General features: G+C 33.2%; 1 long non-coding RNA gene across 1 annotated transcript in view; it reads right to left on the reverse strand.

The window, feature by feature from the left end:
* The window catches only part of LOC122230063, a 117,919-nt gene that overhangs the window by 18,828 nt on the left and 74,273 nt on the right, over positions 1–24,818 (reverse strand). The window contains exons 2-3 of the long non-coding RNA XR_006207265.1: positions 16,300–16,392; positions 84–213 (exon numbers count right to left, since the gene is read on the reverse strand). This is a non-coding gene — a long non-coding RNA (uncharacterized LOC122230063). The remainder of the gene's footprint in view (positions 1–83; positions 214–16,299; positions 16,393–24,818) is intronic.

The raw sequence follows: 24,818 nt of genomic DNA on the forward strand, positions 1-24,818 counted from the left end.
GGCAAGTAAGCATATGAAAAGGTGCTTCACATCTTGTTATTAAGAAATGCAAATTGAAACAACAATGAGATACCAATACATACCTATTAGAATGATCAAAATCTGGAACACTGACACCAAATTCTGATGAAGGTGTGGAGCAACAAGAACTCTGATTCATTGCTGGTGGGGATGTAAAATAGTGCAGCTGCTTTGGAAGGCAGTTCCTCAGTCCTACAAAATTAAACATACTCTTACCATGTGATCCAGCAATTGCACTCCTAGGGTCTTACACAAAGGAATTAAAACATATCTACACCAAAATCTACACGCATATGTGTGTGGCAGCTTAATGCATAAATGCCAAAACTTGGAAGCAACTAAGATATCCTTCAGTAGGTGAATAGATAAACAAACTGTGGTATATCCAGATACTAAAATATTATTTAGTGCTGGAAGGAGTTAATAAATCATCAAAAATTATGGTGTAAACTTGAATGCATATTACTAAGTGAAAGAAGCAAATATGAAAAGCCTACATATTATGTGACTGAAACTATATGGCATTCTGAAAAGGCAAAAAACTATGAGACCACAAAAAGATCAGGGATCACTAATAAAAGATTAGTGGGGAGGGAAGTATGAATAGATGAAGCCGAGGGTTTAGGGCAGTGAAACTATTCTGTATCATGGTATAATGGTGGATGTATGTCAACACACAATTGTCAAGACCCAGAAAAGGTACAGTGCCCAAGAGTGAACCCTGAAGTAAACTATTAACTTTGTGGAATAATTATGTGTTAACATAGATTCATGAATTGTAACAAATGTCCCACTCTGGTGTAGGATATTGATAGTGGAGTCAACTATGTATATACAGAGAAGGGGAGCAGGGAATATAAGGGAATTCTCTGTATTTTCTGCTTAATTTTGCTATGAATTAGTCTATTTAAAAGGAAAAGAATACACACATACATGTGTGCATGTGCAAACACACATGAAAGTACATTAAAAATAAAATAAAAACTTTGAAATATATAGGCATCATTATGACAGTTATTTTTCTTGTACTTGGTTGTATAGCTAATGACTATTTTGCTAACTTTTATAACTAACACAGTTATTAAAAATGGATATATTTCTAGTCAGTCTGATTATAAGAGTTTTCATTTTATTTTCTATTTTTAAATAATCATTGTTGTGGAAGTTCCAAATTCTAAGTTGGTTCTGTGGCCACAGTTTCTGAAATATGCAGTAAAATAGTCATTTGTCTTTCTTCAGTGTCTTTTCTTCATGCTGTTCTCCTTGAGATAAATGACAGATTCTCCTAGTTTTGTAGGTAAAACAGATTTTGAAAACAAATTTTTTAGAACCATGTACTTCAAGCTGGTTTAGTAATAGAGTCCCTATATTCTTATAACATTAATTACAGTTTTTACTTTTTAAATTAGTAATAAGTGTATATAAGAATGAAATGTGGACCACTTCATTAACCACTAAATGGTTGATTTAACACTTGTTGATGTAACACTGTTGATTTCTGTTTAGAAGATAAGAGATTTAAATATCAAGATTATCAGAACAAGCCATAACATTAAATGACTGCAAATGAAAAACCCTGGGATGTGTTGAAGAATGCAGGTCTACTGTGCAAATTACCCCTTTTAACAACAAACTATTGAAGATATATAGTTTGCAACTATCTAATAATTTTTGAAAAAAATTACAAATATACTCTGTGTCCACCATGGTTGTAGCCAATATGTTTACATCAGATACCAGTAAAGACAGAGATTCTTACACTAATAGAGCTTAAATTATTGCAGAAGGATGTAAAAATAGTGATAAAGATAATGACTGACCAAATTTTATAGTATACTAGAAGGTGATAGGTATGATGTCTATGAAGTTTTTACATGTTTATTTCTCTGCATTTTACTCCTAGAGATGGAAGAATATAAAACTATATATCAGCATGTAATGCCTACATTCCTTTCCTCATTGGATGTTCTTACTCTAGTAAACTGTTTTGAATTATAAGAACAACAAAATAAATCATCTGCCAATTATAACTCAATTATTTTTTGTTACTTTTAAAAGGCAGTTTTTATTTTTTCAGTCTCAAGAACACTATTTCAATGTATTATAAAAGATGATAGGCTATGAAGTATGACAATTTTGCTTTTATACTACATGACCTTTCTATACTTAATAGCAGATAAACTTTATTAAAACACTAGTGCTACCTTATTAAAATATAGGTAATACCAAGGAATATTTCATTGCAATGTGGTTATTCTTTACCTATTTCCTTGTCCCAAACCATATTGAGCAACTTTCTATATGTCAGCAACATGGATGGGTTTAAATGGTGTTTGTGGAAGGTAAGAGAGACTAGAGTTAAAAAGAAATAGTATATCCTGATAGTATTTGATTTCTCTTCTTGGTGCTGGGAAGCTTTAAGATACTTCAGTTTACCTTCATTATTAATACCTAGGGACAATAAGACTCTTATACAAGGTGGAAACACCCAACACTGGATCATTTCATCAGAAGCATTCCAAAATGACAATCTGAGGCTGTACAAATAATACCACTCTATAATTATTGAACTAAAATCCGTGCTGTAATATAAACAGTAGTATTACATTTTCAGTAAAAATATATGAAGTAGATTAGCAGTCATAAAAAATTCCCAACATTCACTGATATTAATCCTCTGAAAATATGTATTTTAATTTTATTACACAAAATATATATAATTATGAACACAAATAATGAATTAGTCAACAGAAGTGAATTTCATTATTGTCATAGTGTTGTATCACACAATAAAGAAAGATTGTTTTTATTAGGGCTTAGTCTTCAGAAGGTTCTTGTTGTTTGGGATTCCCTTGAAAATGCAATATAGTATCTAAGGATTTTCCCTTACTAATTTAGAAATACCTCCAACCATATTTCCTTATCGTCCTTGGGTATTTTGTGCTTTATCCAGATTAAATGTTTTTCTTTTTTTCCTTCTTAATATTTGATTTTTTTTCTTTTGTGGTGTACTGAACCTAAGGTTATTCCATATGTTTCTTACCTCTTGATGTTCAAATCTTTGTGTAAGCCCCTCTTCTAGTGTGGTCTTGATCTGTCACTTGTTTTTAACCAATAGAATATGGCAAAGGTGATAGAATGCCACTCCGTGACTGCATTATATTACATAAGACTGTTCTGCCAGCTCTCACTCTCTTCCTGGAATTTAAGAGCAAACTGCCATGTTTTTGTTTTGTTCGTTTTGTTTTTTGTTTTGTTTGTGTGCTATTTTTTATTTGAGAGAGAGAGAGAGAGAGAGAGAGAGCGCATTGCGAGCAGGGGAGAGGGAAAGAGAAAGAGAGAATCCCAAGCAGTTTCCACACTCAGTGCAGAACCTGACATGGCACTTGGTCCCATGACCCTGGGATCAGGACCCGAGCTGAAATCAAGAGTTGGACACTCCACTGACTGAGCCTCCCAGGTGCCCCCAAACTGCCTTGCTTTAAATGGCTTATGGAGAGGGTCATATGGCAAGGAATTGCAAAAGACAGCAATTTCTTACGATCATCCTCCATTTGACAGCCTTCATGAATCCAGAGTCCACAACCATAGGGCCTTTAAAAAACTATTTGCCTATGTGAGCTTAGAATTGGATCACTCCCCAGTTGAGCCCCTAGATGAGGACATAGCCTGGCTGACTACAGCCTGTCAGACCCTGAACGGAGGACCCAGGTAATGCCATGCCCAAACTCCTAAAGCACAGAAAATGAGATAATAAATTAATGTTCTTTCAAGCCATCCAGCAAATATGCATTATTTGTCATAAAACATAGAAAAGTAATACACTTCCCCACCACTATACTTTCATGCAGATTCCACTGTCTATGTTAACTTTCTCTCCTATATATACAAATCAAAAATGTAAATTAAACACCATGGTCTACATTAAGTCTTTGTTGATTTCTATTAATGTTAAAAAACTCTATTTTCTTAAAAGCTCCATAATATTTTACTAATTATGAATATTAAATGTTTTATTGAGTAAATATAAAATTTCAAAGATGGTGCCAGATCTTGTAAACACAATCACACTCCCTAGCATTAAAGATCTCAAAAAGTGCTACAAATACAGTAATAATTAACTACTTGCTAATGATTATATTTGTGATATAACTTTATTTTATATATTTAAAATTAAATATCAATATTTTAATATTCATTTTAGTTCTTTAAAACAGTATTTCTTAATTTTGCATGGGTTGGGTTTGTTTTTATATAATGCATACCCCTAAAAGGAAACACGTGCTTAAAATAATAAGCATATAATTTTTAGAGGGATCAGGTAACCCATTTCCATGGATTTGAGGTTAAGAAGTATAACTATCTTACAAAAAGAATGTACATAAAATATTACTCTTGCGGTTAGCATGATTATACCATGTACATTACAGTGAGAAAGATAAAAACTACAGTTTCAATTAGTTCATTAAAAATAATTTTTTTAATGTTTATTCATTCTTGAGAGACAGAGAGAGACAGAGCGTGAGTAGGGGAGGGTTAGAGAGAGAGGGCGACACACAATCTGAAGCAGGCTCCAGGTTCTGAGCTGTCAGCATTGAGCCCGGCGCGGGGTTCAAATTCAGGAACCGCGAGATCATGACCTGAGCTGAAGTCGGACACTTAACCCACTGAGCCACCCAGGTGCCCCTAGATTTACTTCATTTTCATACTCCATGAATTAAATATTAAAAAGACAAAGTGTCTTTGCCATATGATAAATTGTAAAAAGACCGCCCATTTCACATGATTTTACAAACACACAGAAAACTTCAAGTCTATAATGATTGAAGCAGTGAAAGCTCAAGCCAGGATATGTAAGTTTTTAAAAATTTTTAAAGAAATCTTCTCCCTAAAATAAAAGGTTCATAGAATTATTCAGAAGTCATTTAGAGCTCTCAGCATTGAAGATAAAATTTGAAAGCATTATGTTTTTATAAGTATGGTTTATTTTGGAAGTAATTGGCTTTTCAAACTTTAATTTATTAAAAAATATTTCCAGTGTCATTTTAATTTTTTTATCCCCTTAAATTTTTATTTGGAGATATATATTTGTCCAAATACAATTTTCCAATACATATGATCATATATATATAAGCACTTTTCATGGATATATCCTTATGACTGGGAAAATCTTACTCTATAAATGTTTATAAATGTGTACATGTATATATATGTGCATATAAAAGTACACATTCTTAAAATATATTTGCAAAAACATGGTCATATTATGCACATTAATATGTCCATCTTGTTTTCATTTGAATATATATATGTGTGTGTATAAAAGACAAATATATATGCAGAAATATATGTAAATACTATATATATATACACATATGTACCCAATATATACACATATGTGTGTATATACATATATGAAAATTTACATATTCATATATAGGCTTATCTCATTCTTTTAAACAACATAATAGTATCATATATTATAAATATACAGTTATCAGCTGATCAAAACTTTTGATATCTTCAGAATTCTGCTAAATACATAAGCAAAAATCATTCTGATTTATGGCTAGTGAGCAAATATATCTATTAATACAAACTAATAAATGTGAATTTGCTTGGTGAAAGGGCATGAGAGTGTGTAATTTGCATAAATATAATCAAATTTTTCTTTAAAGATGTGGCAACTAATTAACTCTTTTACCATTGCCCCAAGAATTGATGATCCAAGAAAGACTTAACCTCCACTACCTCAAGAACTCAGAGCCAGCACTGCTAACAGACACTGGACATTGGATGCTGCCACTAGATCCATTACCAAATTTATCTCTGCCAATGAGATTTAGCTTTTGACACACCATTCATCCATATAATGCAGGTTCCTTAATCACGCTGTTTCTACTCAAAGTCTACAGTGAGTATATTTGACTGACAAAATCATTGTCAAGTTGTAAGTGAAGTTAGTAAGGTGAATATCTACTGTGATTAACTCACTTATTAATTATATCATAGTGTTGCATATGCTCAAAATATAAAAAGGATTTTTTAAAATATAAAAATGTCCACATTATGTCTATTCATTGATCTATCTATATACCTATACCTATCAATACAATACGAGACTTTCTCCAGTATGGAAGATATAGGTATACATAAAGACATAGGCATGTACACAAAGCCTTAATTATTATATATGGAGAGAGCCACACATTACATCATTACATGTATATATCTACACATCACATATATGTATATATATCTGCACATTGCATAAATATATCTTATAATAATATTATATATATTACATATGCAATATTTTCATGATGTTTTCACAACAGGTAAGAAATTTGTGCTACTTTTTGATATAGGAGAAGCAGGAAAATCAAACCAGGTATACAACAAGTTTATTTTGGGATACTTACACAATATACCTAAGTAAAAAATACCCATATGAGTTTGGATTAATTTAGCAAATATAAAATTCATAAAAATAAAACATCTAAAAATTGATTTCAGACACAAAATGATTATGTTGTACTCACTATTATGGAGTGCAGTAGAACTAGTATTGTGGGTTATGACTGACTCAGAATAAAACCTTAGAATAAAACCTGCAGCATTTGGGGGCGCCTGGGTGACTCAGGTAAGTGTCTGACTTTGGCTCAAGTCATGATCTCACAGTTCATGAGTTCAAGCCCCATGTTGGGCTCTGTGCTGACAGCTTGGATCCTGGAGTTTGCTTGGATTCTCTGTCTCCTTCTCTCTCTTCCCCTCCCCCACTTGTTCTCTCTCTCTCTCTCTCTCTCTCTCTCTCTCTCTGCCTCTCTCAAAAATAAATAAATAAACATAAAAAAAGAAACTGCAGCATTTGAAAAGCTGCAAAAGAGAATGATGTACTAAAAATATTAAGGGAGAAGAGGAGGACTAGAAAGAAAACAGTCACTTTAAAGAAAGTAAAAACAAAAGAAACACAAAAATGGTTAATAGTGTTAAAAATTCTCAGGAGAATACAAATATATAAGGATAGGAAATCTTTCATTTTAATTTTGCCATTTGTATGATAAGGGATATATTTACAAAAGCAGTTTAATGGAACAGAAAGGTAAATCCGTGCCTTGAATAGTTACTGTATCTGAAGAAGTAGAGGAGGCAAGTATAAGGTAATCTTTCTAGAAGTATGTATGTAAGGGTAAGCAGGGTGGTAGACCAGTTGCCAGACTAAGGAGAGGGTAGCTTATCTATTTGTTGGTATGTATGTATTTTGAAAAGTGGTATTCCTGCATATATCTGCATAATTTCTATGTCTAAACTAAAATGTCCAGACAGAGAGTGAAGTTCAAGGCATAAGACCAATGTTGACTAACATTTTGAGAAATGTCCTGTTAGAAACGAGAAGAGAAAGTGCTTCAGGTGTATATAAAAGGGGAAAAAATTTCTGATTATTTTTGGGAAAAACTTTACAGAAAGAAAATAATCAAATGTATTTATATTTTTAAAAGGTATATACTTTCTGAATTGAGAATGGAGATAGAGAGAAAGGCATGCCTGCCTGGAGGAGATACATGTAATATATCAAAATTTCATCTAGTTCTGTTTCATATTTTGATTTCTTTGGGCATAATTCCTCTGTCCACTTTCAGCTTTTCCTCCTAAAGAACTCCCATTTATTTTGTAAAAGAGGAATAAGACATCATTTCCTCCTAAAAACATTTCCCTCTATATCATCATCATCTTCTTCTTCTTCTCCTTCTCCTCCTCCTCCTCCTCTCCTCCTCCTCCTCCTCCTCCTCCTTCTTCTTCTTCCAGAGGGAGAGGGAGAGAGAATCTTAAGCAGCCTCCACACCCAGCACAATGTGGGGCTCAATCCCACAATGTGAGATCATGATCTGAGCTGAAATCAAGAGTCAGAGGCTTAACCAACTGCACCACCCAAGTGACCCTACCCCTCTATATTCTTAACACTTCAAATGAAATAGATCTCACCCCTTATTTGTTCCGATTTCATTCCATAATACTCCATTGTATTTACCAACATTTTCATATATTTTTGTATATATTATATAATTGCCCAGGTTCTTAAATAATTTAGGGATAAAACAAAAATTGGTGGACTCTCTAATTCTCTGCAGCCCAAGTTTCAATAATAAGGTATTACCCTTATTACTGATAGGTTTTTCTAATTTGTGTATGTAATTTACTATTAAAGACTTATTGTTCCTTAAGAATGACAACACTGGTCTTAGGCAGACTTCAGCCTCTCCATTCTTCAGTCATTCATCAACCCCTCAAATGGAGAATTTTCCTAAATGAGTCAGCAGAATGTATTTATTTTTTTATATGCAAAGAGTTTTTATATACAATAAAAGTACATCAAGAATGTGAGCTTCCTATTCTCCACATGGCATCATCTTCCCTCCAGTCACTGCTGAGGCTTCCATGACCTGGGGAGTAAGTGCCCCTTCATAGCAGACCAAGGTCAAAATCCATTGTATGCTTAAACTTTAAGTTACCTCTCTATATGATATGAGTCCAAAGCAGGTCAAAGGATTCTCTACAAACAACCAAGGTCAAAATGTAATATCTTTATGTTAAATCTTTATGTCTATGTGTAGATGCTACTACGTGAAGAGTTGTGATTAAATGATTTCTGTACAATTTCTCCTCTTAAGTTTTCATCAGTAAATCAAAAAGAAGTTTGTCAACCAAGAGTGGGATAAGAGAGGAGTTCTTTATTGTTTGATGAGAACAATAAAATATTGAGAGGAAAAAGTAAGACACTAGCATCCACATTTCCTGTTTAGTTTTTAATATTCCCCCTGCAATGTGTTAAATGTTGGCATCTTCCCCAAAAAGGAAAGGGTCTTACCTCTTCATAAAACTTGTAGCATAGAGAAGTACAATTTTGAGCAACGCTCAGGCAGACCTATTATAAAAAAATATTAAAGTAGTGGTTTAGGCAGAAGGAATATGGTCCCAGAGGGAAATATAGGAAGAAATGAAGAACAATGGGTATGGTAACTATACAATTAAATCTAAATTAATATTTGTTTAAAACTAAAAAAGAAGTAATGTCCTCTATGATTTATATACAGAGAAATTGAATTAATTTAAAAAATTACATAGGGGCGCCTGGGTGGCTCAGTCGGTTGGGAGTCCGACTTCGGCTCAGGTCATGATCTCACAGTCCGTGAGTTCGAGCCCTGCGTCGGGCTCTGTGCTGACAGCTCAGAGCCTGGAGCCTGTTTCAGATTCTGTGTCTCCCTCTATCTCTGACCTTCCCCCATTCATGCTTTGTCTCTCTCTGCCTCAAAAATGAATAAACGTTAAAAAAATTTAAAAAAAATAAAATAAAATAAATTACATAAAAGTTGAGAGGGGCAATGTGTTTTAAGGACCTAATAATATCTGAGATGTGGTAAAATTTCTCATTTAAATGAGAGTCTAATATGTCAAGGATTCATGTTGCTAGGGTAACATTCAAAGAGTAGTTAAAGAGTATATGTTTGTATTAACAGTAATCCCCAAGGAGTTAATAGGAGAGAGAAAGAATATAAAGTAGTTGAGACAAACTAAAGACAAAAAACATAAGACAGTAGACAAAAGCCAAATATGACAGATAACAATGTATGCTAAATGAACTAAACATTCTAATTGAGACAAAACTTGTCTGTCCCAATGTATCCTTGATTAAACCAGATCACAAAACTAATATAGATTTTCCATTGTTCTTTACAAACATCTTTTTTTTTTTTTGCTTAATTTTCTGTTTACTCTTTTCTCTGTGGAGATTCACCACCACATGATGATAAGTTTGATGGAAATTACCAAAGGAAATAGTTACATGATATAATGCCAAGTGATAGAGATATTCAACGATTTTGACTCAAAGCAGACTGACTCCATGTAATCAAAATTCGAATGTTCAATGATACACAGATTCACCAGTTATCATTAGGAAAAAAATGTCAAAATAAAAACTGGACCATGTGTGGTGGATGTGGGTGGCTCAGTCAGTTAAGCGTTGACTCAATCTTGGCTCAGGTCATGATCTCACAGTTCGTAAGATCGAGTCCTCTGATGGGGCTCCACACTGACAGCATGGAGCCTGCTTGGGATTCTCTCTCTCTCCCTCTCTCTGCCCTCCCCCGTCTCTCAGCTCCTCCTGCCCCTTGTGTGCACTCTTTCCCCCTCTCTCAAAAATAAACAAACAAACATGAAAATGATTGGACCATGCATGATATTCTAGTGGGGCCATTCTCTCAGTCACCCCAGATTTGAGATTCTGGTCCCCTTATGATAAGGTTACCCCCTTATCATACACAAATAAGTGGCACAAGATGATCAAACACATTCCTGAGAATCTACTACCAGCCAGGGAGAATCGACGGTCCATCAGTAGGCCATCCCTTGGCAGATTTCAACGCTGAGTTATGCTTTAGTTCATCAAGCTACTCTACCTTTTTCTTAGCTTGTGTGCTGAATCATTGATAGACTTTTTAACTCCCTCTTTGTCTGATAGACAAAGGTCCTTTATAAAAGCCTGATAATTTTATCCTTCAAACTGTATTATACCTACACTTCCATTTTGCGGAATAAACTTAGTTCTTTTAAACTCTTCCTACTTGCAGGTTTGCTCTTCCTCCGTTCTCTGTCATGTGCTGTCAGAGAAATCCTGCTTGTACCTGTTCTGTTTGTCTCTGCTCATTCTATCTCATCTCATTGGATCTTGTTGCCTAGAAAATAAATTCAAAAATTCTTTTTTTCCTGACCGTGATTCTATTTATACTCAGCTTTCAATCTGCTTTATCATTTTTGTAGTTTTACTTCTCACTATACTCCTCCATTTCACCAATGATCTGTGTAAGTTGGAAATAAAAAAGAGTATGTTTCCTTTACTAGTTGGACAACATTCTGATGCTGTAACAGACAAACTCTCAAACATCAGTGGCGTAATACATACACAGATTATTTCTCACTCATATACTGTCCATCATGGGTAGTCACTAAAATGGTGTTTGCTAACCAGATGCATCACGCAATCAGGACCATTCCATTATGGGGCTCCATATTTTCTATGGCTTAGGAGTCTTTTGCTCCCAGTGAGAATATGGAACCTAGGAAGGGAGCTTTATGCAAGGGCCCGGAAAGGCTCTCCAGGTTAAAACTCAGTAATACAGACACAGTCATCTGCCAAGGAGGCTGGCGTGTAGTTGACTCTTGCTGAGTACCAAGGAAGAATAAGACACCATTTCTATAAACACATGTCATTTTTGACACAAGGCAATGTTCTATTTTCTTTCCATAAAATATTCTTCTTTTTAAATCCCTCCCTAATATTCTCTTACTATGATTCAACATCCAACGTCATCACTTTCATCGAATTTATTTGATACCTCTAACAAAGAAATCTAAAATTTATCTTTATATATATATCTTTCCTAACAAATTTTATTTTTCCTTAGGTCAAATATTGTATTAAAGTTAGTATTCAAACCCATTAATTTTTTAGCTTATGTGTTTATACATAGCAGATGTACAATAAAAATGCGTATTGAATTGATTAATTATTCATTATTCCTCCCTAAAACCAGAATTCTTCCAGGCGTATCAGAGAGATACCTATTTCAACTAATTATTTTTAAATGTTTGTTAATGCCCAAATAATTAGTAAAAATTTAACAAAAATTCAACACATCCTGAACAAAAATAATCTGTTAATTATAATATATTTTTCTTCCCACAAATGAATTGGCCACTAAACATTTCATAAGGCACTTAAAAAATTCCCATTCATTCTTGTTCCAGTTTTTTAATTAGTTTCTGCCACTTTTGTTTTCTTCAGTTAATTTAACTCTCAGCATATTGCAGCAATTATTGCTGCCTACTCAAGCACATTTGTAAAATTGCTACATATTATGAATATTCATACTGATACATTAAAGTTAAAGTAAAATTGACCGGGAAAGGACTTGTACCAGAACATTTACCATTAGACTGGTGTCTCATACATAAAACGTCATGATTGACTATTACACACACATACACACATACACACACACACAATTTATATATGCACAAATATAATTAAAATGTATTAATACAAACTTGTAAATATTAACATTATCATTCAAAGAGAGTTTCCAGAAAATATACTTTAGTTAATGCCATGACATTAACTTTTAAATGAATGTTGTTAATTGTCCCCTTAGATGGCTCCATTTGCTATTGAATAATAGAATGCAAAGCACAGTGAAATTGAGAACATTTTCATATAAATGAGTATTTAGCAAAACTAAAAACTTGATTCAGAATGTGAGCAGGTATTTTGAAGATGCTATTAAAGATTTTAAATATGATTATTAGGAGGAAGCTCAATTAAATCTGTTTTTCAAAAGATATGTTATTGATAGAAGAAACATGACATCTAGTAAGTAAAATCAAATATAGACTCATTTTTTGAAAGGTTAATTTCTAACAAAAGGTATAACTGGTTAGAAGAATAAGGGAATTTGGTGTGTGTAAGAGAATTCACTAGGACAATTAATATCAAAAGCTTATAGTGTTAACAAACTAGAAACTACATGGTGTGGAGTTTCAGGAAAGGAAGTTTGGGAACAAAATATAGAGAGCCATATATCATATGTTAGGTTGTTTTGTTTGCTTGCTTGCCTTTTGACCGATAATCATTTAAAAGTAGATACAATTATAAAATGTTACGCATAAAGATATAACGATCACATTTGTGACAAGAGAACCAACTGTGGAAGAAATGGGAGTCAGAAAAAAACTGAAAGGCCTACAAATATAGCAATATTAATAAATGTTCAAAATAATAAATCCCTAACTGCTATTAATGGGAATTGTCAGGCAGAAAATGGCATTATAGATTGAAAAGAATAATTGTGAATTGATAACAGGTCTGAAATTGGATAATAGCATCAGCATTAATATTTTTAACTAGATAAAAAATTGGCAATTAAAAACAGGTTTGGGTAAACTCTTGTTGGTCTCACTGAAGTTACTGCAGATCATCAAGACTGAACGTCTGGAAGGTTGTAAGTAATAGAGGATTTTTGGCCAATGGGATAAACAAGCTAAGATTAGAAGTGTAGTTGTAAGAGAGTTCAACATAACATTTAATTTACAAAATGTAGGTATGGTTGGAATTGAAGGGCTAAGTTTATAAAAGAAAAAAAACTTAGAATGGAATTCTTGGGAAACTGACGTTTTAGAGAAAATTTAGAGGAAAATAAAAGGGTATAAATAAACCAATGCATCCACACAATGGGATCTTATTCAGTACTAAAAAAACATGACCTACCAAGCCATAAAAAGACATACAAGAACCTTAAATGCATATTACTAAGTGAAAGAAGCCAATCTGAAAAGTCTACATACTGTATGATCCCACCTAATTGACATTCTGGATAAGGCAAAACTATAGAGACAGTAAAAAGATCAGTGGTTGTCTGGGGTAGGTGGGGAGAGATGAATAGGCCAGCACAGAGGGTTTTTAGAGCAGTGAAAATACTTGGTCTGATGTTCTTACACATTTGTCCAAAGCCATAGGATGTACAACACCAAGAGCAAACCCTAAGGTAAACTATGAACTTTGGTGATTATAATGTGTCACTATAGGTCATTCTTAAAAAAAGAAAAAGGGGCGCCTGGGTGGCTCAGTTGGTTAGGCGTCTGACTTCGGCTTAGGTCATGATCTCATGGTTGTTGAGTTCGAGCCCCACATTGGGCTCTGTGGGCTCTGTGCTGACAGCTCAGAGCCTGGAGCCTGCTTTGCATTCTGTGTCTCCCTCTTTCTCTGCCCCTTCCCCAATTGCGCTCTGCCTCTCTCTGTCTCTCAAAATAAACGTTAAAAAAAGTTAAAAAAAGATTATTTATAATAATATAATAATAATATAATATAATATAATAATATTTATAATAATTTATAAAAAATAGAAATATTTTTAAATATTTTAAAAGAGTATATACTGAACTGCTGAGTAGAGAAATGGAAGTGAGGGTGTCTAAGGGAGACATTTCAAATGTGAAGAAACAAAAGTAAGAACAATGTTTCTGTTTTCCTTTGCAAATTCACCTGTTGCTTGTATAACACAAATGACATAAGTTCAAAAGGTTTTTAAAATGTTCCAAAACATACAAGGGCACTGAGTACAGTAGCTAATCATAGACTCAGACTCTCTGGGCACAAATTTCAGTCTCAACTGTCTTAACTTTGTCTCTGCAGGCAAATGGTTAGCTTCTGTAAATTTTTGTTTCCTCATCTATAAAATGAAGATAATAATCACATTTATCTCATACAGATGACCTGAATATTAAATAAGTAAAATAAGTATTCAAAAATGTGATTTGTTTCTTATATAAAATATTTTTGTATAAATAAGTATTCAAGATGTTAACATTACTATAATGCATGAAGTGTAATTCTGAATATTTAAGCACTGCTTAACACTGCTCTGCCTCAAATTATCATTATCAATCTATCTATCCATCTATCGATCAATCTATCTATGTTTGCCTGTTATATATCTCAGCTAAATGTCACCTGCCTGGCTAAACAAAATAATTTATTTTCTAAAATCATAACATTCTTCTTATCTATTCATAATACTCATCATAAGCTATAAATTTCTTATGTTTTCCTTATTTATTGTTTAATTCTTGAACTCTGCCACTCAAACTATCTTTATAAGAAAATGAAGGAAGAATATCTTGTCAGTACCCATATAAATTTTGCGCAGAGTGAACACTTGGCATATTTAGTTCCATAAATAAATACAAGTATACAAGAGGGAGGCAGAATTCTTCTTTTAGGGGATTGCATTATTGTCTTCACTTATTCACCTTCCTGTCTCCACTTCTTTTGTCATGAGACAATGTATACCTGCCTATGAAAAGAGTAGAGTATATTTTTCCACCTCATTACTTGGTATGCAGCTTGTGACTTGCTTGGGCCATTAAAATCAGACTGGTCTGACAGTATGCTAGTTCTCAGCCTAGTTCTTGAGACACCTTGTAATTTTTCAATTTCAAGTGAAAAGTGTCTGCCATCACCTCGAATCTTTTTAAGGACATACATTTTGAAGTGAAGGTAGACGCCAGGATTTTGGCTTCAGCAACTGGAAATGTGGGGTAACCAACAACTGATTTGAGAAAGACTGTCAGAAAAGTAGGTTTCTGGAAGGAGCTATGGAGCTCCAGTTTAAAGATGTTGGTGGGTATGCCTATCATATATCCAAATGGAAATGTTGAGGAGGCAGCAGGGTATTCATGAGTTTGAAGTACTTGAAAAAGAACCTGTCACCATGTATTTTCAACATCACCCCCTACAAGTTTTCCTGTTGCTTACTAATTGCTGTAACAGGACTCCGTAAATGATAGGCATTAGTCCTAATAGTGTGTAATCATTATAACTCTTATAAAATGACATTTCATATGGCATTGCTGCTAAGAAATGGAACAAGATTTTAGCCTAGGCTTTTTCATTTCAGTTTTGTGTTTTCTCTAAATCTCCAAGAATTTGTGTGATATGGATTACTTAATGTTCTTGTTGTTCTTTCTCCCTCCCCTGCCCCCACCCTATACTAGTGCCCTTTAGTCTTTGCAGAACATTTAGCTCCTTGGGAGACTTCCATGGTCACCAGGGCGTATCCACTTTATGTGACCCAAACTGATGCTGTGCAAACTGCCTCATTGACTCTGTCTAGTTTCTTCTATTTATTTCTCATGGTGATTTTACATGAAAATAGTTACTTATTCTTGAACCTCAGCTGATGAACTTGCGTGAACTGACTCAGTCAACAAGTGTTCCTGGTCCTATTTCCTGAGGCTGGGCTCTGTTTCAAAGTCGTCCTCCACATTTTCTCATTTACAAACAACTGTAATTAATGACCAGTCTCATCTGAAAGTAGACACAACACACTTAGGGATCTGGACATTAGGCTTTCTCTACTCTAGAGGTTGAGGCCCTCAGGACTGGACCTACTTGAAAGTATATTTAAGTTTTTTTTTTTTTAATATTTCTTTTATTTTTGAGAAAGCACCAGTGGGGTAGGGGCAGAAAGAAGGAGACAGAGGATCTGAAGTGAGCTCTGTGCTGACAGGCTGAAAGCAGAGAGCCCGATGTGGGGCTCAAAGTCACAAACTGTGAGATCATGATCCAAGCTGAAGGTGGATTTTTGACTGAGCCACCCAGGTTCCCCAAAAGTATATTAAGGTTTTGAAGAATGATAATATACAAGAAAAAAATAAACTACCCACCTGATAGGACTTTTGGAATTCAAAAGGAGAGGAGGTACACTGTTGATGAGAATATAAAATGTTACAGCTGCTATGGAAGATAGAATGGAGGTCCTAAAAAAAAAAAAAAAAAGTAAACTAGTACTCTCATATGATTTAGCCATCCCAGTGATGGGTATTTGTCCAAAAGAGTTGAAATCAGAATCTTAAAGAGAGATCTGCACTCCTATGCTCATTGTAGCATTGTTCACAATAGCCAAGATGTGCAAGTAACCTAAATGCTCATCGATGCATGAATGATGAAAAGAATGTGCTATATACATGCAATAGAATATTTAAAACCTTAATCAATAAATCATGTCATATGCAACAACATGGATGAACCTCGAGCACATTATATTAAGCAAAATAAGCCAGTCACAGAAGGACAAATACTACATGATTCTACTTCCATGAAATACCTGTAAGAGTCAAACTCATAGAATCAGAGAGTAGAAAGGTGGTTGTCAGAGGCTGGTGGAATAGAGAAAGGGGGGTTGTTAATGTTAATGCGGTGGAACATTTCAGTTATGCAAGATGTTTAAGTTCTAGAAATCTGTTGTATAACATTATGTCTATTGTTAACAGTACAATATTGTGCACTTAAACATTGTTGAGAGGGTGCATCTCATTTTAAGTGTTCTTACAATAAGAAGAGGAGACTGTATGTAAATCAAGAAGCATGCTTGTAGTTATAGCTCCTTTCACTCCTTTGTTTCTTGTGGGCTTAGTTTAGTACTATCTCCTCAATTTGGAGAGAGAAGATGGTACCCTTGTTACCTTTTTCAAACTGACCAGCCCTGCCTTGGAAATCACCTGGTATTATCTCAGCTGGATAATGGGCAGGTAGTATGTACAATGAAATTTACTGTATTTAAAAGGGAAATAACAAAAGTTCTTATGGGGACGGGTCAAATGATGCTTCACATTATGGGTTGTACTCATAGCAGTATGTTTAAAACCATTTTAATGAATTATTTTTATATCATTATAAATACAGAAATAACTAACTCAGCCCTGTACTTGCCTCTTCCCATCTAGGGAATTTAGTTATCTTTAGTTTCATTTTAAAGGTGTTGGTGAACTTGAAGATAGAAGTAGATATGTTAGTGGAAGATCTTTTATTTTAGTTGACACTATCTTTGGACTCAAAAAGCAGGCCTTCAGGCAATAAACTTATACTTTGACCTTTGAAGAAAACTCAGTCAAAGCCCAAACATAGTAAAAAAGGAAAAATCATAATGGAAGAAGTATAGCCTTAAGCACAGTTATAGAATCCCTAGAGACTGTATAGTATCTGTAAACACCTCAGAGGGCTGCTATAGATGACTCTGTGTCCGTGTTTACTGACACTTGAAAATTGTCATCAATTCAACACCTAATAATAGAAGGATGATTGTGTTGGTTCCCACCATAAAAGATTTTTAAACTGAATCACTCTTTCTTGCCTTCCACCTTTGATGTAATGTTATAGAGAGGCCACTCTTTCCTTACCCTGTCAATAGCAATCTTTGTTGAACTATTTTCAGCATATATTGAACTGTGAAAATATCATTTAAGGGAAAATACATTGATAAATTGTTGTTAGGCTATCTTTTATTTTTAACACTTTTTAAAAAGTATACCAATCGATGAGGTTTTAAGATTAAGGAATTTCCTCCGTAGAGAATAAAATTCTTGTTTATAGATAGTGCTGCTTTATTTATTCATAATGTACTCCAGTTGTGCTTATACAATACTTGACTGAGACTTTCTGTGATAAAACATATTTTACTTCTGGAAGAAGTAACTTCTATAATATAGATTATTCACACAGTTTAGCCCTAGAGTTTTTTTCACTGATTTTTACAATATAATTCACTTATGGGTATTTTCTTTTACAGACCAAGTACATTTTTACATTTTGATTTTGGAAGAAGAAAATAGTAGTATTAAATATTAGCTATGTACTTACATATATGCTTATATGTATGCATTTATATATGGATATTCAGTTTATAGAACAAGGTATAAATTAAATATTAGAATTTTTAATATCTTATACAAGATGAAGTAGAGAAAATTAGCTGATGCAAACTATGTACAGTTATTATTAAAGGAAATATATTTAAGTTAAAATTACTTGACATGGGTGTTTAGTAGTATGAGTATGTATATGTATATAATTAATATTTATGTACCTATAAGGCATAGCTGTGACATATCTCACTAATGCATGCACAGGTTTATTTTCTAGACTTAGTGTGATAGAGTTATTTAAGAATAGAGGCTAGCTATACTCTCTCTATTTGCATGATTGTCACCCCTCAGAGCCCCATCTGGGGTACTCTCATTATTTTCAGCACATAATGTCTTATAGGGGGATGCTGCTGGCTCCATGATGTATTCTCATAGTATGAAATCTATCTGTGTGTGCACATCTCAGGCATTAGAACCTAATGGGTATTTGCTGCCATCACTTGCTCTCTATCCCAGTGCTGTCTTCAGCCCATCTTTGCATAGCAGCAGTGAGTTTCATTTATATTTTGCTCATTAATTTCCTTCTTTTTCTCCAAGCAAGTTTTGTTTCACTGTTCATATTTATTTTTAACATTAGTTGAATAAAAATTGGATATTTGTTTTCATAGTCTTGCCCTAACTGCAGATCTTTACATGAATAAATATAATTTTATGACATGTATCAAAAATTTCCAGAATTTCCAGAAAGTATATGGTGTCTAGATTTTTACTAATTTCAGTAATTTATAGGAGATGATGTAGTGAGAGTCTGTTATGTAAATATCATGCTCAGATTCCCATTTTAAACTAGAGGATCCCATGAATTTCATTTTTTGGTTAACAAAATTAATCAACTAAAGACCTTAAGTAATAAATATTATAAAATGTACTCTATATTAGAGAACAAAGTTGTTGACTATTATTAGGTTTATATAATAATATTTTTAAAGAACCTTTTCACCCATTATGTCAATTGTATCAATTATATCAGTTACAATTCAGCCTTAAATTATGAACATAGAAGGATCCTGAATTGCATTAAGAATTATCTAATGGCTGAATATATTGATTTTCATGATAATTTCATAGGATAATATCTATGAGGTGAAATGCTAAAAATATTTTTCTAAATAATCAGAAATATTTATTCATAGGCTCTACTTTGAGCATTTTGGCCAAAATTTTTATATCAAAGCAATAAAATATTCCCAAATCATCTCATTAGAATTCAACTGTCCATATGTTAAAAGAATAAGTATACTTTATGTTATGGAAGGAATGGGGGTAGGAATGCTGTATTAGAATCCTAGGCAACCAAGATTGGGGTCAGGTTGAGAAGATAATTAAGTTTTATTCTAAAGGATTTAAATTTCAAGTGAAATGCTTTATAAAGCTAGGGTGATTTTTTTTGAGTAATGACATTGCATGATAGATCTCTTCATTAGATATGTAAATGTGGAGGCAATTTGCATAGAAAGTTGTAATACAGTCTAGCAACAGAGAACTGAATGATGCGCTAATAATGAAGGCATGTCCCAAAACAGTGGCATTAAAAATTCAAGGACTTACTCTTTAAAAATGATGCAATACCTGTTTTCTGTTGTATCACAGAACTTGCCCTTGACTGAAAGTAAAAGGAAAGCCTTAACATCTTCTTTTTAATGTTTACCAATGTGAGCAGCCATGTGAAATTAATATGCAAATAATAGAAAAGTATCCAAATAAAAGAAAACTATGCAAATAATAAAAGCTAATATATATTGAACACCATGTAGCAGCCTAAATACATTTGTTATTTCATCTAAAAATCTTTGAATGATATATAACATCTTTCTTTTGTTTTAGAGTTAAACAAAATAAATGGAAAGTTAAAAAAGCCAAGTTGCTTATTGAAGGTACTCCCACATATGAATTGCAGTGTCCATACCTGGTTCCATCTGCTTTCAAAGCTCAGTGTCTGTCACTCTCTGCTAAACTGTCTCCTTGTAATTCCTCAAGACTTTGAATGACCCAGTAATAACAAAGACCAGGATTTCAGTCCGTGCCACTTCATCTTTGGGTACTTTAAAGAACAGTGAGAATTGATTCTGCCTAATTTATAAATTCAACACTTCCATGCTTCTACTTCAATACTGTTTTTGGTTTTTTGGGTTTTTTTTTTTGCCAAATTAGCTTTTCTGTCTTGTGTTACCAATTATACAGGAACTGTTGAAAGATCAATGATATTCAGTGGCTTTATCAACACTACACGTGGTGTAATTTTAACTAGGATAACCTAAAAAGAAACTCCAAATTTAGTATAAAGTAATTAAGTAAAGAAAATAACATTTTTTCTGTAAATCAAACCATGACAGTATATCCAAGCCTGATATGGGAAGAAAGACAAGAAGGTATCATATTGGATCAAAGAAATAGAGTTTGAAATAGCACATATATCATATCTAGGTTACATAAACAACAGGATGTAAAGCTATAAAAGTCCTCTTTCCTGGTGGTAATAATGTAACTTAAAAGTTGGTTTAAAGCCTTGCATTCGTTCTCTGAAGAGTTCAGAATCACTTAACATCACTGAAAATCACCTCATTTATAGAAGACTAAATCTCAATACTGAAACTGCTTATGTCACTAAAACCTCCTTGATTAACTTTTCATTTCTCATACATATCCATCAGCTTCTTTCCCTCTGGAGTCTCAAGGGTTGTCAATTATCCAGAAACGTATTTTCTTCTGAGATGGCATCAAAGTTTAGAATAGTTTTTCAGGATGGGTTCCTATCAGAGAGCCTCATGGGAGTCATATACATACGCCTAGGACTTTAGTGCTTTTACGATAATGACAATATTTTTATTATTCTTCAAGATTTTTTTGAATGTGGAATTGATTTTTCTAAGCAGAGGTAAGTATCCCATACACATATAAAACTGAAATGACTTCCTTTAGCGCATGATTACACCAGCTTCTGGACAGGCTGCAGAGGGAGGGTTACATGCTATCCCACCTAAGATTAGACAGTATCTGCTTCGGCATCTAGCTTCTCATTTTTTTAAGTAGCCTCTTCACCCATGGTGTAGCCCAATGTGGGGCTTGACCTCATGACCCTGAGATGGAGACCTGAGCTGAGATCAAGAGTCAGACACTGAACCAACTGAGCCACCCAGGCGCCCCTAGTGTCTCATTTTCTATGACTTCGCTGTAATTTTTATTATTTTTCACCTAGATAATTCTCTCAACTATATAATTCCAGTTCCTTCATCTATATGTCTAAAATCAAAATTTCAGAGCATTGTTACAGATTAGATGAGATGAATAAATCATATAGCACAGTAACTAGTTTATCATAGTGTTTCGTATTAAATCCCAGATATGTTTTTAATATTTATGAATCAGAAATACCCTGACAAAAGTGAAATGGCTTCATTTTGGTTTGAAGAAATTGTGGATGTGCTCAACAAATGTTAGTTATCATTTTTATTTTGTATATGCTCTCAAAGAAATTTATGTGGTCAAAAATATAGTCCATAAAAATATAGAGCAGAATAAGTGACAGAACTACAAAAGGAAATAAAAATATTATGTAAAGCAACAATGTATCATTATACACATCAAAATTTAACAGAAGCAACAAAAAGATGAAAATTAACAAAATTATTAATCTACAAGAAAACTGTATGAGTGAAAATATACAAACATGTAAATAAATTGAAAAAATTGGTATGAAAGAAGGTAAAAGAAAAAGAAAAAAAAGAAAATGAGTGGTGTTCCTGAAAAAGACATAATTATAAATATAAGATAATTGATATTGAAAGGAATAATAAAAGAAAATGTAGGAACATTGTAGAAATATAGAAAGACCTAAAGATTGGTAGGGAACATTTAATTCTATTTTTAAAAAGGTATACATATTAATAACTTAATTCTAAAGATGTATTATTGTTCATCTACATAAAGGAAGAAAATAAAAAACCTTCACAGGTAGATCACACATGAAATAAAATGCTAACTTCAGATTCTCCAAAATTATATATTCAATATTAGAATAAACTGAATAAGGTCTACAGATTATAATTTTCTGCATTTTATTTTATGACATCAAAGGACCAAACCCAGAACTTCTAGGGAGAGTAGAGTAGGTCAATTAAACATATCCTTATGTGCCATAAAGCAAGAGTAAAATAGTTTCCAGTTTGGGGCGCCTGGGTGCCTACTCAGTTGAGCATCTGACTTCAGCTCAGGTCATGATCTCAACAGTTTGTGGGTTCGAGCCCTGTGTTGGGCTCTGTGCCACGAGCTTGTTCACAGCCTGGAGGCTGCTTCAGATTCTGTGTCTCCTTCTCTCTCTGCCCCTCCTCTGCTCACGCTCTGTCTCTCTCTGTCTCTCAAAAACAAATAAATGTTAAGAAAAAAAAAAGTTAAATAAAATAAAATAAGTTTCCAGTTAGAAACACTGATGGACTAACCAACCCAATATTGAAGGTGTGGAGAAAGGTGGCATATCACAGGGGAGTTTAATCATATGTTGGAGATAAATGTTCCAAACAAAATCTTGGAGGAAATAAAGTTAACTAAACAAAACATTTTGGTTTGCAAAGTCAATGGACCAAATCAAGTCCCCTCAATAAGTCTAAGACTGACAAGATCAATGCAGTAAAATAACCCTGAGGATTTGCTAGGGGATTTTTTTTACATAATAATTTTCATCCTAGTTCATATATTCATCAAATGAAAATGTTCATAAGAGTTAAAAAATTCAGGAATATTGTTTCCATGAATGCCTCTAATAAAACAAATAAACCCATTCATAACAATACAAACAAACCAAGTAACAAAAAGAACCAATCAATTATGTTAGCTATACAAACAAAAAATGATTCAAAATAAAGACTCCAGAAACAACACCACCTCCAACACATTTGTTACTGATTAACTTAGCGGTAATGTATTAGTAGTTTAGATCCGCAATGTTTTTTTTTTGTTTGTTTGTTTGTTTGATCATATAACATTAGGAGATAGAAAAGGTGACACATTAGAGCTTGTAGGTTAAATCTAGCTGTCCTCTTTTTTTTATTCACCTGAGCTACTCAGTTCACAGTAGTAAAACTTAGATTGTTATAACTTGAGGGAATATAGGTTTGTGGAAAAGGAAAGAGCTTTATTTTGCCTACATCAAGTTAAGGATTCCTAATAAAATATCAACACAAGAATTCAAGTGGATAGTAGAATATATAAAACTGGAATTCAGGGAAAGGCAGTTGTTGTTAAACAACTAGTGTCTCTGTAATTAACATTTTTTATTTTTCAGAATGTGATCCCTCCATATAATATAATAATCATTTTAGATTAAGCATTTGTTTTCATGGAGGTTTCATTTAAATTAACAGCATTCCCTGATTTGACATAGTTAAAATTGTTTATGGACCCAACAATTTGGGTCCATAAATTTGACTCAGCATATTTAATAACAGTAATAGATAACTATTTCTTCCTGATTTTATCATTTATTTGTAGTGTGACTTGAACTAATTGGAAAATTTTTAAATAAAAAAGGAGAAAATATTGACCCAAACTATTACCAAACAGATCGCTTTATGAGATTATACACTGATGATACAGGCATTAATCAAATCACTTTTAAAATTTTATTTCAAAATGGTTTTTCCAACTATTTATTTTTTTCAATAGAATTTTAATTGCTTCTCAAACTTTTTGGTCAAGACAACTTTAAATTATTAAACATAAGTGAAGATTTAGGATAGCTTTTTTATGTGGATTATATTTATCAATATTTACCATATTAAGAATTAAGCTGGTTTTATAAAAATTTATATTTTAGTTTAACAAATAGCAGTAATACAGCCATTATATGTTAATATAAATAGCATGTATATAAAAATTGCTGTATTTTCCAATACAAATATTAGTGAGGAGAGTAGCATCATTTTGCATTTCACATTGTCTGGTTTAATGGATAACAACTGGATTATTAAATCTATTCTACTTTAATTTTTTTGCAATGTCACAAGTCGTGTAGAGCCTCTAGAAAACCTTACATTTTTCTCTTGAGAGAATGGGAGTGGATAATGTCTTAGAATCAAGCAAATAGTTTTGAACTTGAAAAACCCTGTAAGTCCCTAGACTACTTTTGAGACCTCTGATTTATAATAATGTATCATTCTCCTTTTACAATTTTTTTCTTTATCCCTGTTTCTTTCCTCACTTTTTAAAACCTTATTGTCAGCTTTCAAGTTTCACACATGCTTGAAGTGATGCCACCACCTTTGAATTAACACTCTAAGCCTTACTATGTACCTTGCTAGAACTGACCTAAAAGTGGGGATTCATCATTTGTGGCCGTGGAGCCCAATGATTTTTTTTTTGATAACCCAGAAACTTGCCTAATGGAGAACACTTGTAGGAAGGATGTTGACTTTTACTTTTTGTGTGTGTTGTGCCTAAATTCTAAATAACGACCTATTGCCAAGTAAAAAATGCCCATACCATGTATT

Source organism: Panthera leo, chromosome C2 (assembly GCF_018350215.1).
Source record: "Panthera leo isolate Ple1 chromosome C2, P.leo_Ple1_pat1.1, whole genome shotgun sequence".
NCBI classification, from domain to species: Eukaryota; Metazoa; Chordata; class Mammalia; order Carnivora; family Felidae; genus Panthera; species Panthera leo.